General features: G+C 30.0%; 1 pseudogene; it reads right to left on the bottom strand.

Moving 5' to 3' along the window:
- Positions 1 to 555: 555 nt before the first annotated feature.
- LOC132936948 (zinc finger BED domain-containing protein 5-like) lies at positions 556 to 9755 on the bottom strand (annotated as a pseudogene).
- Positions 9756 to 11435: the final 1680 nt, after the last annotated feature.

The raw sequence follows: 11435 nt of genomic DNA, 5'->3' as shown, positions 1-11435 counted from the left end.
ACCACCTTTGAAATAAAACAGGTCAGACAAGGACAAAAATTAAAATCATCACCAAAACATCTCCGTACCTACGCCATAGACTAGACACTGTGCCGATAAGCTAGCCGTTTGGTAATTACATTATACACCTAATACCATTGATACTAGTATTAAAGTACTTTAGATTACTAATATTCATAATCAATGCCAAGGGCAGTGGAGTTATTGCATTAAAAAACTCACTAAATTGATTTCATTATTGCATTAAAATATATTAAAAATTGCACTGATAAATTTAAAAATTACATCGAAAAATTTAATTATAATCAATAAAATTAAACATATTAATAGCGACCCTAATGCGATAATCGCTCTATAGCAGAGGTTCCCAAACTTTTTATTGTACGACCCATTTTGAAATTTTTTTAAAATATGGTGACCTATAATATCAATGAATAACCTTTTTTTTTTTTTTACCATACAACAGAAAATTAAACTATTTTATTAAATTTTATGTAATTACGAAAAAAAAGTATAACAAGTATAATATATTAGTAATTTAATAAGTATTTAATTTTAATGTGAAGGATGTAATTGTTTCCTATTTTTTTTCATCACATCATCGATATCCACTTTAACATGGGTAAGCTTGAGACGCAGTGAGTTTGAAAGTTTCAATTTGCTCCGTAATTTGGTTTTAATAGCAACCATTGCCGAAAAACCAACCTCACAATTATATGATGAAATGAATGGGAGTAGCATCTTTACAGCTTCATTGGAAACAGTTGGATAACTTTCTTAAACTGATAACCAGAAACTCATTAATTTTTTTCGATTGAAATTCATTTTAAACACACTATTTTCGATTAATTCTTCTTTAGCTCTTATTGATAACCCACTTGTCATGTCATGTTCTTGAAAATGATTTGAAATCCATTTCAATTGTTGATAGTTCTCCATTTCACTCAGAAAATATGAATCGAAATTATCTTTTAGTGTTTGTAAATGATCAGAAATAGATGTAATAATGCTATCATCAACTTCTATTTGATTTCCAATAATGAAATTAGAAAATGATTCACATTTGTTTTCAATATTATTTTTCCACCACAAAATTTTTTTCATAAATGCTCGAATTTTGTCGTGAACTGAAAATATATCTCCGCCTATACCTTGCAAATATAAATTAAGTTCATTTAATTTAGAAAATATATCTGCTAAGTATGTAAGCTTTAAAATAAACTTCACATCACGTAAGAATTTTACGAAATAATTTTTTTCGTCCAAATAATAAGCGACTTCTTCGCGAAGTTCGACAAGTCTTGTAAGAACTTTCCCCCTCGATAGCTAACGTACCTCAGTGTGAAGGAGAAGTGATTTGTGAATACTACCCATTTCTTCGCAAAGCTTCTCAAATAAACGGGACTGTAACGGCCTTGCCTTAATAAAATTTACTATTTTTACAGACTTGTTTAATACACTTCTAAAATCATCTGACAAAGATTTTGATACTAATGCCTCCCTATGTATATTGCAGTGCATCCATGGCACATTAGGGTTAATTTCACGAATTTTAGTAATAACACTACTGTTCTTACCACACATTGCTTGGGCGCCGTCCATACATAACCTGACACATTTCGTCCATTCAATTCCTTTCGCTGTTATATAGGTATTAAGAGTATTAAAAATGTCATCACTTGTACCTCGAATAATCGGTTCACAGCACAAAAAATCCTCGTGAGATTCATTCATCCATATGTAACGTACGAAAACAATCATCTGAGATAAGCCTTTTAAAACAAAAAGTACTATTTAATATAAAACTGCATGTATCGTATTCGATGTGCCGCGTGTTACTGAAAATAATCAAAAGTTTTGAACGTCAAGCGACATTCTCGTATCTACTAATTTGTTTCAGATAGGTAAATCGTTATATTTACAATAACTATTCTTTATTAATCTGATTGTGTCGATTTAACACAGCCGCTGGTAAACTCGTAATTGTCACACTCACAGATAAGGATTGACGATTAAACTGAATTTGAACATTGAACATCAACGAAAAGTAATAAATGATTATATTTTTGTATTGTTTACAAAAAAAAACGCAACCCACCAAAAGTATAATCGCGACCCACAGTTTGGGAACCTCTGCTCTATAGAAATATTAATAAAATAATAAGTATTACAACAAAAATAGAAGTTTGTGTACTGCTACTTGCTTTTATTTAATATATTAAGTTATTTAATCTTAAATGTAAACGAAAATCATAAAAAATAATTAAAATTGCAGTAAAATAAAAAGCCACTAAAATTGCATTTATTGCAATATTATTATTTTTTGTTTAAATTAAGAGTTTAAGAGGATGTCAGCGCACTATTTGTTTTCTCTCTCTAGCCCACGCGCAACATAGACAAAATGCATTTACGCAGAATCGTTTTTTCTATGTTTTTAAGTAATCTTAGAGTAAAATCACTCAATACAAAAAAGATAGAGAATAATATTTTGAGGGAATGACATATCTCTAAATATTGTTTTAAAACAATTTAAACATAATTTAAATTTACAACATTTTTTTGTTTATTTCGAAAGTTAAATAACAATAAAATATAAAATCGATATGTCATTCCCTTTAAAATATTATTCTCTATCTTTTTTGTAATGGGTGGTTTTACTCTGAAATTTCTTGTGTAAAAAAGTAAAAAACTTGTGTAAATACTCGATATTTACTCTGTATTTATACAAATAATTGTATGTCCGTACTTTATACAATATACTATCTTTATATAAATAATTCTATTGTACTTATGTATGTCACTGAACTCCTCCTAAATGGCTGGACCGATTTGAATGAAATTTGTTGTGTGTGCTTGAATGAGTCCTTGAATGGTTTAGATTCACAATTAGACTCATTAAGCCCGACACGGAGAGGTGCTCAAACAGGGATTTGTTCTTTATAAATGGTTGCTATATTGGTTATAGGAGAAATAATTAGTAGAAATTACTTATTAGTATTTATTTATTGTTGGTGGCCATAAGTTATTCGGACAAGGACGTATCAAATCGAATTTTCTATCGAATTGTCTACCAAGGTGGTTGCACTTATATCGGGTTGATTGCCTACTTGATATGTTGTCGCAAATTGTCCACGATTATAATGTACGACTTTGTTTTATTATGCCAATATTCTCATTAACAATACCATGCCACGATCAAATACTTCACGTCAAAGCCGTAATGCAACAAGGATTCGAAACTTTACGAATGAAAGGACTGATATATATATATATATATATATAAAGGGAATGACATATCGATTTTATATTTTATTGTTATTTGACTTTCGAAAAAAACAAAAAAATGTTTAAATTTAAATTATGTTTAAATTGTTTTAAAACAATATTTAGAGATATGTCATTCCTTCAAAAATATTATTCTCTATCTTTTTTGTATTGAGTGATTTTACTCTAAGATTACTTAAAAACATAGAAAAAACGATTCTGCGTAAATGCATTTTGTCTATGTTGCGGGGGGGTCAGAGAGAGAAACCAAATAGTGCACTGACATCCTTTTTACGAAACATATTTTAATTTCTCTCAGCAATAAATATAATCATTTACAAAAAACATGCAAATGCAACAAATTCACTGCCCTATATATGTGTTTATGTCGGCGCACACGAATTGCGTAACATGTCAGGTAAACGAACCTTTTTAAACAAAGTTCCTAATGTGATACTGCCATAATAATATAGGTGGGTTAGGAAAAATATAGTATCATTATATAACTCATAAATCGTAATCAAATATTTATAAAAAAAAATTATAATTGTAGAAACATAATAATATCAAGCATAAATCATATTATTGTAAAAAGTTAACTATACTAAATTTTAATTTATTCTGTATTTATAAACATATTTTATTATCTAAATTGATTTCTTCAACAATAGTTTAATTATTATGATTTAAATACGATTTAGCTGATTTATTAATTTTCTATAAATAGTAGTCTTTCTCATTATAGTTTACGAACTTTTTCTAGACTTCTTATCAATATTATAGTATTGGTTTGCATAATTTTAAAAGCTTCTAAACATTTGTATGTTTGAGTGAGGGGAATCAAAAAAAAAACATTAAATAATGATGCATTTTTAATTTATGATTATTATTTTTGATAAAAAAAAAAATTAAATATGTTGAAATCACAGGGAACCGCTAAAAAAAAATTACCCCGTGCTGTTTGTACGAGTAAGTGTATTATTTAAATAAAAGTGATACCAAGTTTGTCGTTTTTACTTAATTCCACCTAAGATAGATTAATATTATCAATTAATACAAAATCCTAACCTAACCTAAAAACCGTAATAAAATCTGATGAATAAAAAAAAAACAAATTTAAACCTTTTTAAATTATAGCCTATATTCTTCCCAGAGGTCTAATTTACACACGAAAATTAATTTATAAATATATATATATATATATATCAGTCCTTTCATTCGTAATGTTTCGAATCCTAGTTGCATTACGGCTTTGACGTGAAGTATTTGATCGTGGCATGGTATTGTTAATGAGAATATCGGCATAATAAAACAAAGTCGTACATTATAATCGCGGACGATTTGCGACAACATATCAAGTAGGCAATCAACCCGATATAAGTGCAACCACCTTGGTAGACAATTCTATAGAAAATTCGATTTGATACGTCCTTGTCCGAATAACTTATGGCCACCAACAACAAATAAATACTAATTAGTAATTTCTACTAATTATTTCTCCTATAACCAATATAGCAACTATATATAAAGAACAATTACCATCGTAAATCTCAAAATCCCTGTTTGAGCACATCTCCGGGTCAGGCTTAATGAGTCCAATTGTGAATCTAAAACATTCAAGGACCCACTCAAGCACACACAACAAATTTCATTCAAATCGGTCCAGACGTTTAGGAGGAGTTCAGTGACATACACAAGCACAATAGAATTGTTTATATAAAGATGGTACATTGTATACATTGTATAAAGTACGGACATACAATTGTTTGTATAAATACTGAGTAAATATTGAGTATTTACACAATAATCTATAAGAACGGTAATGTTGTTATTACGGTAATTGTACGGTAATTTTGTCATATTTTCCCCGATGACTAGATATCAAACATTGGCAACGCTGGTGCGACGACGACGACGACTACCGTGATTCTGAATTTAGTATAAATTTCCATTAAAAAGTTCGCACTTTTTCATTTATAGCTTAATTTCTAAACGTACGGTTTTGATGATTTTTACAAAACTACGTTCTTCACAATATTTCTGTTGTTTTGGAGTTTACTTAAAGTTGATTGATGCATTAGAAAATCAGTTGTGACGTATAACAAATTTACGTATTTGTAATTTACACAGTTTATATAGGCAACTCCTGCTTCGATATACGAAACACATTCAGTTATTTTTTTTTTTTACTTAGCTCGCGCCACAAATATAATAATAATAATAATAATAATAATAATTATGGTTGGTCTGTGAGGTTGATCAAAACGCTACTAAAACGTACGAACTAAATCGAAAAATAGGGAGTTGAAGTATCAGGGACTCATGGTCTAATCGTTCTTTTCTTCTGTTTCGGCAGCAGCGGCGGTGACTCGGCGTCTGTTGCGACCCACTCAACGGTAATAACGATCACAGCAATATTAAGCATTTAATAACGATTGCGTGATTTTTAATTTTTTTCAATTAACAAAATGAATGAACCAGTTAATTTTAAAAACGGAAGTGTATATACCTCACGTCCTCACTAATTAATTAGAGGTTTTTAATATGTTGTACAAAAAAAATTATTAAAAATTACATATTAAAGCATAATAATATATTGATTGTTGTTGCAATTTTTTTAATTTCTAATGGAATAATATAATGTAAATATTTTAGGAATATTTTAGCACGTACGGTTTTGATGATTTTTACAAAAGCACGTTCTTCACAATATTTTTGATGTTTTTTAGTTTGCAAAAATTAAATAATTATCTAAACAAAACAAACATAATATAAATTTAGATTTTACGAAGTAATTTTTGGCAGTGATTTTTTTTTTTCAGTAAAGACACTAATATTATAGATCCGTTTTAAAATTATATGATACAGACAAACAAAATTTAGTGCAAATACTCAACGAAATTATAAGGTTCGCGTTGCGGCGCCGTCAAAGTAACAACACTCAGTGGCGACGATATTGGCGGTCGAGGCATTTGCTGTCGGCACCTTTTACGTGGCGTTTGCGATCAATTTTCTATCATCTACCAAATATTATTAAATTGAACAAATGTATTCAACATTATATTAGATTATAATATTTACTATCTCATATAATATATATTATAAAAATGTGTTGCCGTATTCTGGGGAGTTTAAAATTGTATTATTATCAGATACTACCGATTTATAAACGAAAACGTATTTGAGGGGGGTTCAAGCTCCCCGAAACTTTTTTTAGTCAATAATTTACCAGACGTCCCTAATAATATGATAACTGTACCTATATTATGTATGTATTGTTATATACGCTTATGCCTTATATGCATACTATATATAAATATATTATAATCGTGGGAATACAAATTTTGTTGGTATTTGCAATTTATTATAATTATGTAACAATAATTAGGTCGCGTGCGAAGGTCATTGCAAAAGCGTAGTATAGAACAATTAAACTAAAAAGGTGTCGTCACACGTCTCTCCTCGGGAAATTTAACACTCATATACGGAAAGACGTTGGACAGTTGGGACAATCTCATGCACAATTATTTGAATACGTCCAATAATATATTATTCAAACACATCAAATTTCGTGTTAAAAATATATTAGGAATAAATTGAATACGAGATTCAGTTAGACATCAAGTTTTCTGTGTACTAATAAATAACATTACCAACATAATAATTATGACATTTATTATTTATTATAAACTAATTTAATGATATTATAATTGTTATTAATAAATCGTTATAGTTTTCAACTGTGTATAAAAAACATAACTATACAAATATTTTATCATAGATATATTCATAGGCAATGGAGTATTAGTATTTACTATTTTAAACTTGTATAAATATATTGTATAATATAATGTATTATTAATTTTAACATACAAAAGGAGAACATTATGTTTAATTTTTTTATAATCACCTGAGTTATAGGTGAGTATTTTTTTTATAAACTATGTATTTAAAACGTATTTATTTTGTTGTTAAAAAACTAAATTTTAATTGTTAGTTTAAACTATTAATATATTTAAAAAATAATAATTAATTACGAAATTGATTATAGTGTTACTTACCTTAAAGTTACGTACAACCTTTCAGCAGGTGAAATTGGCTTCTGAAAGTTATTCATTTTCTTTTGAATTTGTATAGGTACCGATTCTTTTTAAAATAAAGTCGTAAGACTCAATTGACATTCGGAGGTATTCGAAAAATCTAGTTGGTGATTTTCTTAAATCAGCATATAAATGATGGAACTCTCCGTACATTTTCCTGGTGCGATTGATTGGGTGAACGCTAACTCTTTTTTTTAACATTTTATTTCGTAAAAACGGATTGTCTAAGACTGAAGAGAGACGTTCCACTCTGATGAACGACATTCTTACTGAACAGATGAACTGCAACTGTAAAAATTGGACAAATGTCTATTTGTAGAAGAATGAAAAACAGCATGCCCTGAAAAATAACGCTCCTTAATGTACACACTTGGCCGCTAACCGCTAGCCGAGCGTCGCCACCACCGACGCTGCCGCTCGACGCTCGCCAATGTACACGCGACCTTTGGTATAACGTTTATGACGATTAATATAACAATTCACATTTCAATTCTAAATTTTTTCCACAATAATTTGGATTTAAACCACTACTGAAAATTTGTTCATGCTACGACCTTATTAATGGGTTTCATTATCGACGACGTTTAAAAGGACTGGACGCAGTGGCGTAGCCATGATTTTTCAATGGGGGAATGGGTTAAGTATAAATTAAACTTAGTTTTTTACAGTTTTCGTTATATTTGTTGACCAATATTGAACTATTCAAAATCAAAGTTCAGCTGTGAACTTGTGAATGTACAATGTTTTATAATTATATATTGTAAACACCTCAATATGAAAATTAATACATTTTTATTTGTACAGGTTATAAAATTATGCATAACATATCAAATCCTAATAATATTATGAACATAACTAGGTTATTTACTATTTATCTATATCAAACGTATTCTTCTGGTTTTTATACATTAAATAATTTAGAACCACATCAAAACATATTTAAATAATTTTTCATGCAAACCTTTTCTAACTACTGAATCCAATATCCATAGAATCAGTAGTATCAGTGTCATGGCTGTTTTCAGAATTTTTCAAGTTTAGGACAAAAAAACATTTGTTGGTCCCATATAGTCCCATTGCTATACGAGTTTTTAGTTGCACTAATAAAATCATTAATTCAACTAATATAATATAATATGACTTAATGATTTTGCAGTTTTTGCTAACTGCTATGCAAATAGGTCATTTTTTAAATTAAATGTAATTAAGTAATAATTACTTACAGTTTTAGCAATTTTAGTGGTTACATCTTCGCCATCTTCCACAGAACGCTTGTGTTTGTCTTTATCAGTGTTAGTCTAAAATATAATAATCGACATACTAAACATAACTTCATGTTACTTTCCGGTTAGGTTAGATTTATCACAGTATCGCACGACCAAAAATAATAGATAACAATATAGTGTTCGCGTCGGGTACGGTACAATAATAGACCGTGCGCCCGGTCAGCATATATTTATGCGTGATACTCACACACTGACCGAATTGTGGGTCAGGTACAGCGACTCAGGAGAAGTGGATGGCTTCGCCGATCAAGACTCTCGAGTGCTAGTATGCGGTGGGTGCGTAGGTGTGTATGTGTACTTAGGAATGAATGAAACTAGGTATGTAACTCTAGCATAAATGGTATACCAAGAAGATTTAGTTTATTGAGTTGCTGTTTTAATACACAATTTAAATAATAATAGCACAAAATATGATTATTTACAGCAACACAATGGTGTCAATAGTGATAGTTGATAAATGATAATGCGCGGCACTTTTGGCCCGACAGAATAATAATTTATAGGTAGCTCTTTAAGCTGTAACTCGTATAAGTATAATAACATGCCTAATGGCTGGACAATATAATAGTAATAAAAAAAAAACTCACAGATTGTCGGTGGTCTGCCGGTCAGCCGCTACCTGTATCCGTATAAAATAATTCTAAAATCGACAAATAATATAACATGGCGATTCGCGCCTCACACGAATAATAATATTAATTAATAATAAATCACACTTAGGGCCCCCGGGGCTTACTATTTACAAAAAAAAAACTCGGTGATTAGCACCCACAATAATAATATTACAATAACCTAAGTATACGGCGACGTCGCGGCACGTAATTAATAATTATTTTTCGCCTTGACATTCACGACCAAACTGGCTGCGACCCCGGCGGCCTACATTGACTACATATTTTATGTTTATTACCTACATAACAATTAAATAAAATATAAAAACGATATAATTGTTAAGATCGTGTGCGTGTGTTCGTCGGTCGGTGTGTGTGTGTAGCGGCGCGAACAAAATAGTCTTACCTTAGAATATCGTAATGTAAATTGTAATCAAACAGTTTTATCAAATATTGTAATAATTCACAACCATAATATCTTTAGTCGTGGTCATAACCACAGTGTTGTTGAAAACCCGTGCAGATAGTATAATTAAACATATAATATTATTGTTAAAATTATCATCAATCCGGTTTCTGGATACGAGTTCTCGGAATATTCAGAAACGTCTAATGTCATATATTTGTATAGATAGAAGGTACTAGAATTAATGAAATATACAATAGTCAATAATATAAATAATACATTTATTCAGTGTTGGGAAGGAACTCGTTCCAAAAGGAACGGATTCCTGGGACGAGTTTTGTTTGTAGGAACGAAGCTTGGCACTGCTTCCTTTAAAAATAATGGAAAAAGAAAATGAAAGAATTCTTTATTTTGAGGAACGTGAACGAAAAACACAGTTCATTTATTTTTCTTAATATTTCATATTATTTAGTATACTTTATACTTATTAATAATTATATACTAATATGTTATTTATATTATATTTATATTTATTTTTTTATTTACATAATATATTATACTTAAAAGTTGAAAGTACTTTTAGGCAAAATAAAAAGTATAAGCAAAATACAAGCTAAATCTATATTATTAATTATTTTTAATTTTTTGTATACCTGTTGATTAAATTGTTCAGTAGGTACCTAATGACTATTCAGCTCTTGTTTAGTTTCATCTTTTAAGTTCTAATTCAATGATCATTGTTGTTTTTTTTTTTTTTTTTCTAAACGCCGAAACGGCAATTTTACATATTATTACAAATAGGTATGGTATAAGTACAGTAAGGTAGAATACATAAATAATTAATTAGGTACATAAATAATTTAGATAAAAGTATAAATATTTCAGAGTATACATGTTATAATATAGATAAATAGTATAGTTATAAAGGTAGAAGTATAATTAGTGGCCTAAGGATTATTGGTTGTTCGCAGCTCTGAGCATGCGGTGTAGAGTGTGGTTGTGCCCATACGAGGTCTTGTGGGTTGGGACATAAAATTGTGATTGGTTTCTGGAAGAATGAGAAGGAACTCTGAATGGTATGGCTGCAAGGAGATCAGGAACGTCCAAAGAACCACTTAGAATTGAATTTAGAAAGTCTAAGTCTGCTTTTGCACGGCGAGAGGTAAGAGTTGGGATGTTCAAAACTTGCCTTATGTTGGAATAATCATGATTTTCGTGATAAATGTTCATTTTGAAGGCAATAAAGTTAAGAAATTTATTTTGGACGCGTTCAAGTCGTAGCTGGTCTTTGACTAAATATGGTTGCTAGATCACAGATCCAAATTCAAGAAGAGAGCGGACAAGGGCATAGTATAAAGTACAAAGGCATCCAACCGACTTAAATAATTTAGTATTACGTATGATGAACCCGAGGACTTTAAGTGCTCTATTAACCATCGAATTTATGTGAGTGCTAAAACATAGATTAGGTGAGTAAATTATACCAAAGTCCTTAATGGAGGAAACTCGTTCAAGTTCCGTGCCGTTAAGAAAGTTTTAGCATTATAAATAACAAGGTATGACTTTAAAGCCGAGAGAAAACCAGGACACTAGGTTAACAATGGAACGAACATGGGAACGAGTTCATTTTTTAGAGGAACTATATTTGGAACGAGTTCATATTTTAACAAATGAACAGGGAACGGAACGAGATGCTTTTAAAAACATAACTGCATTTATTAGATGTGGAAAGGCGGGGAATAGTAAGTTCCTGCACGAGAGTAGCAGG

This window comes from Metopolophium dirhodum, chromosome 1 (assembly GCF_019925205.1).
Source record: "Metopolophium dirhodum isolate CAU chromosome 1, ASM1992520v1, whole genome shotgun sequence".
In the NCBI taxonomy this organism is placed as follows: Eukaryota; Metazoa; Arthropoda; class Insecta; order Hemiptera; family Aphididae; genus Metopolophium; species Metopolophium dirhodum.
Note: the sequence above shows the minus strand (reverse complement) of the source record. Positions and strands in the feature narration are given on the sequence as shown.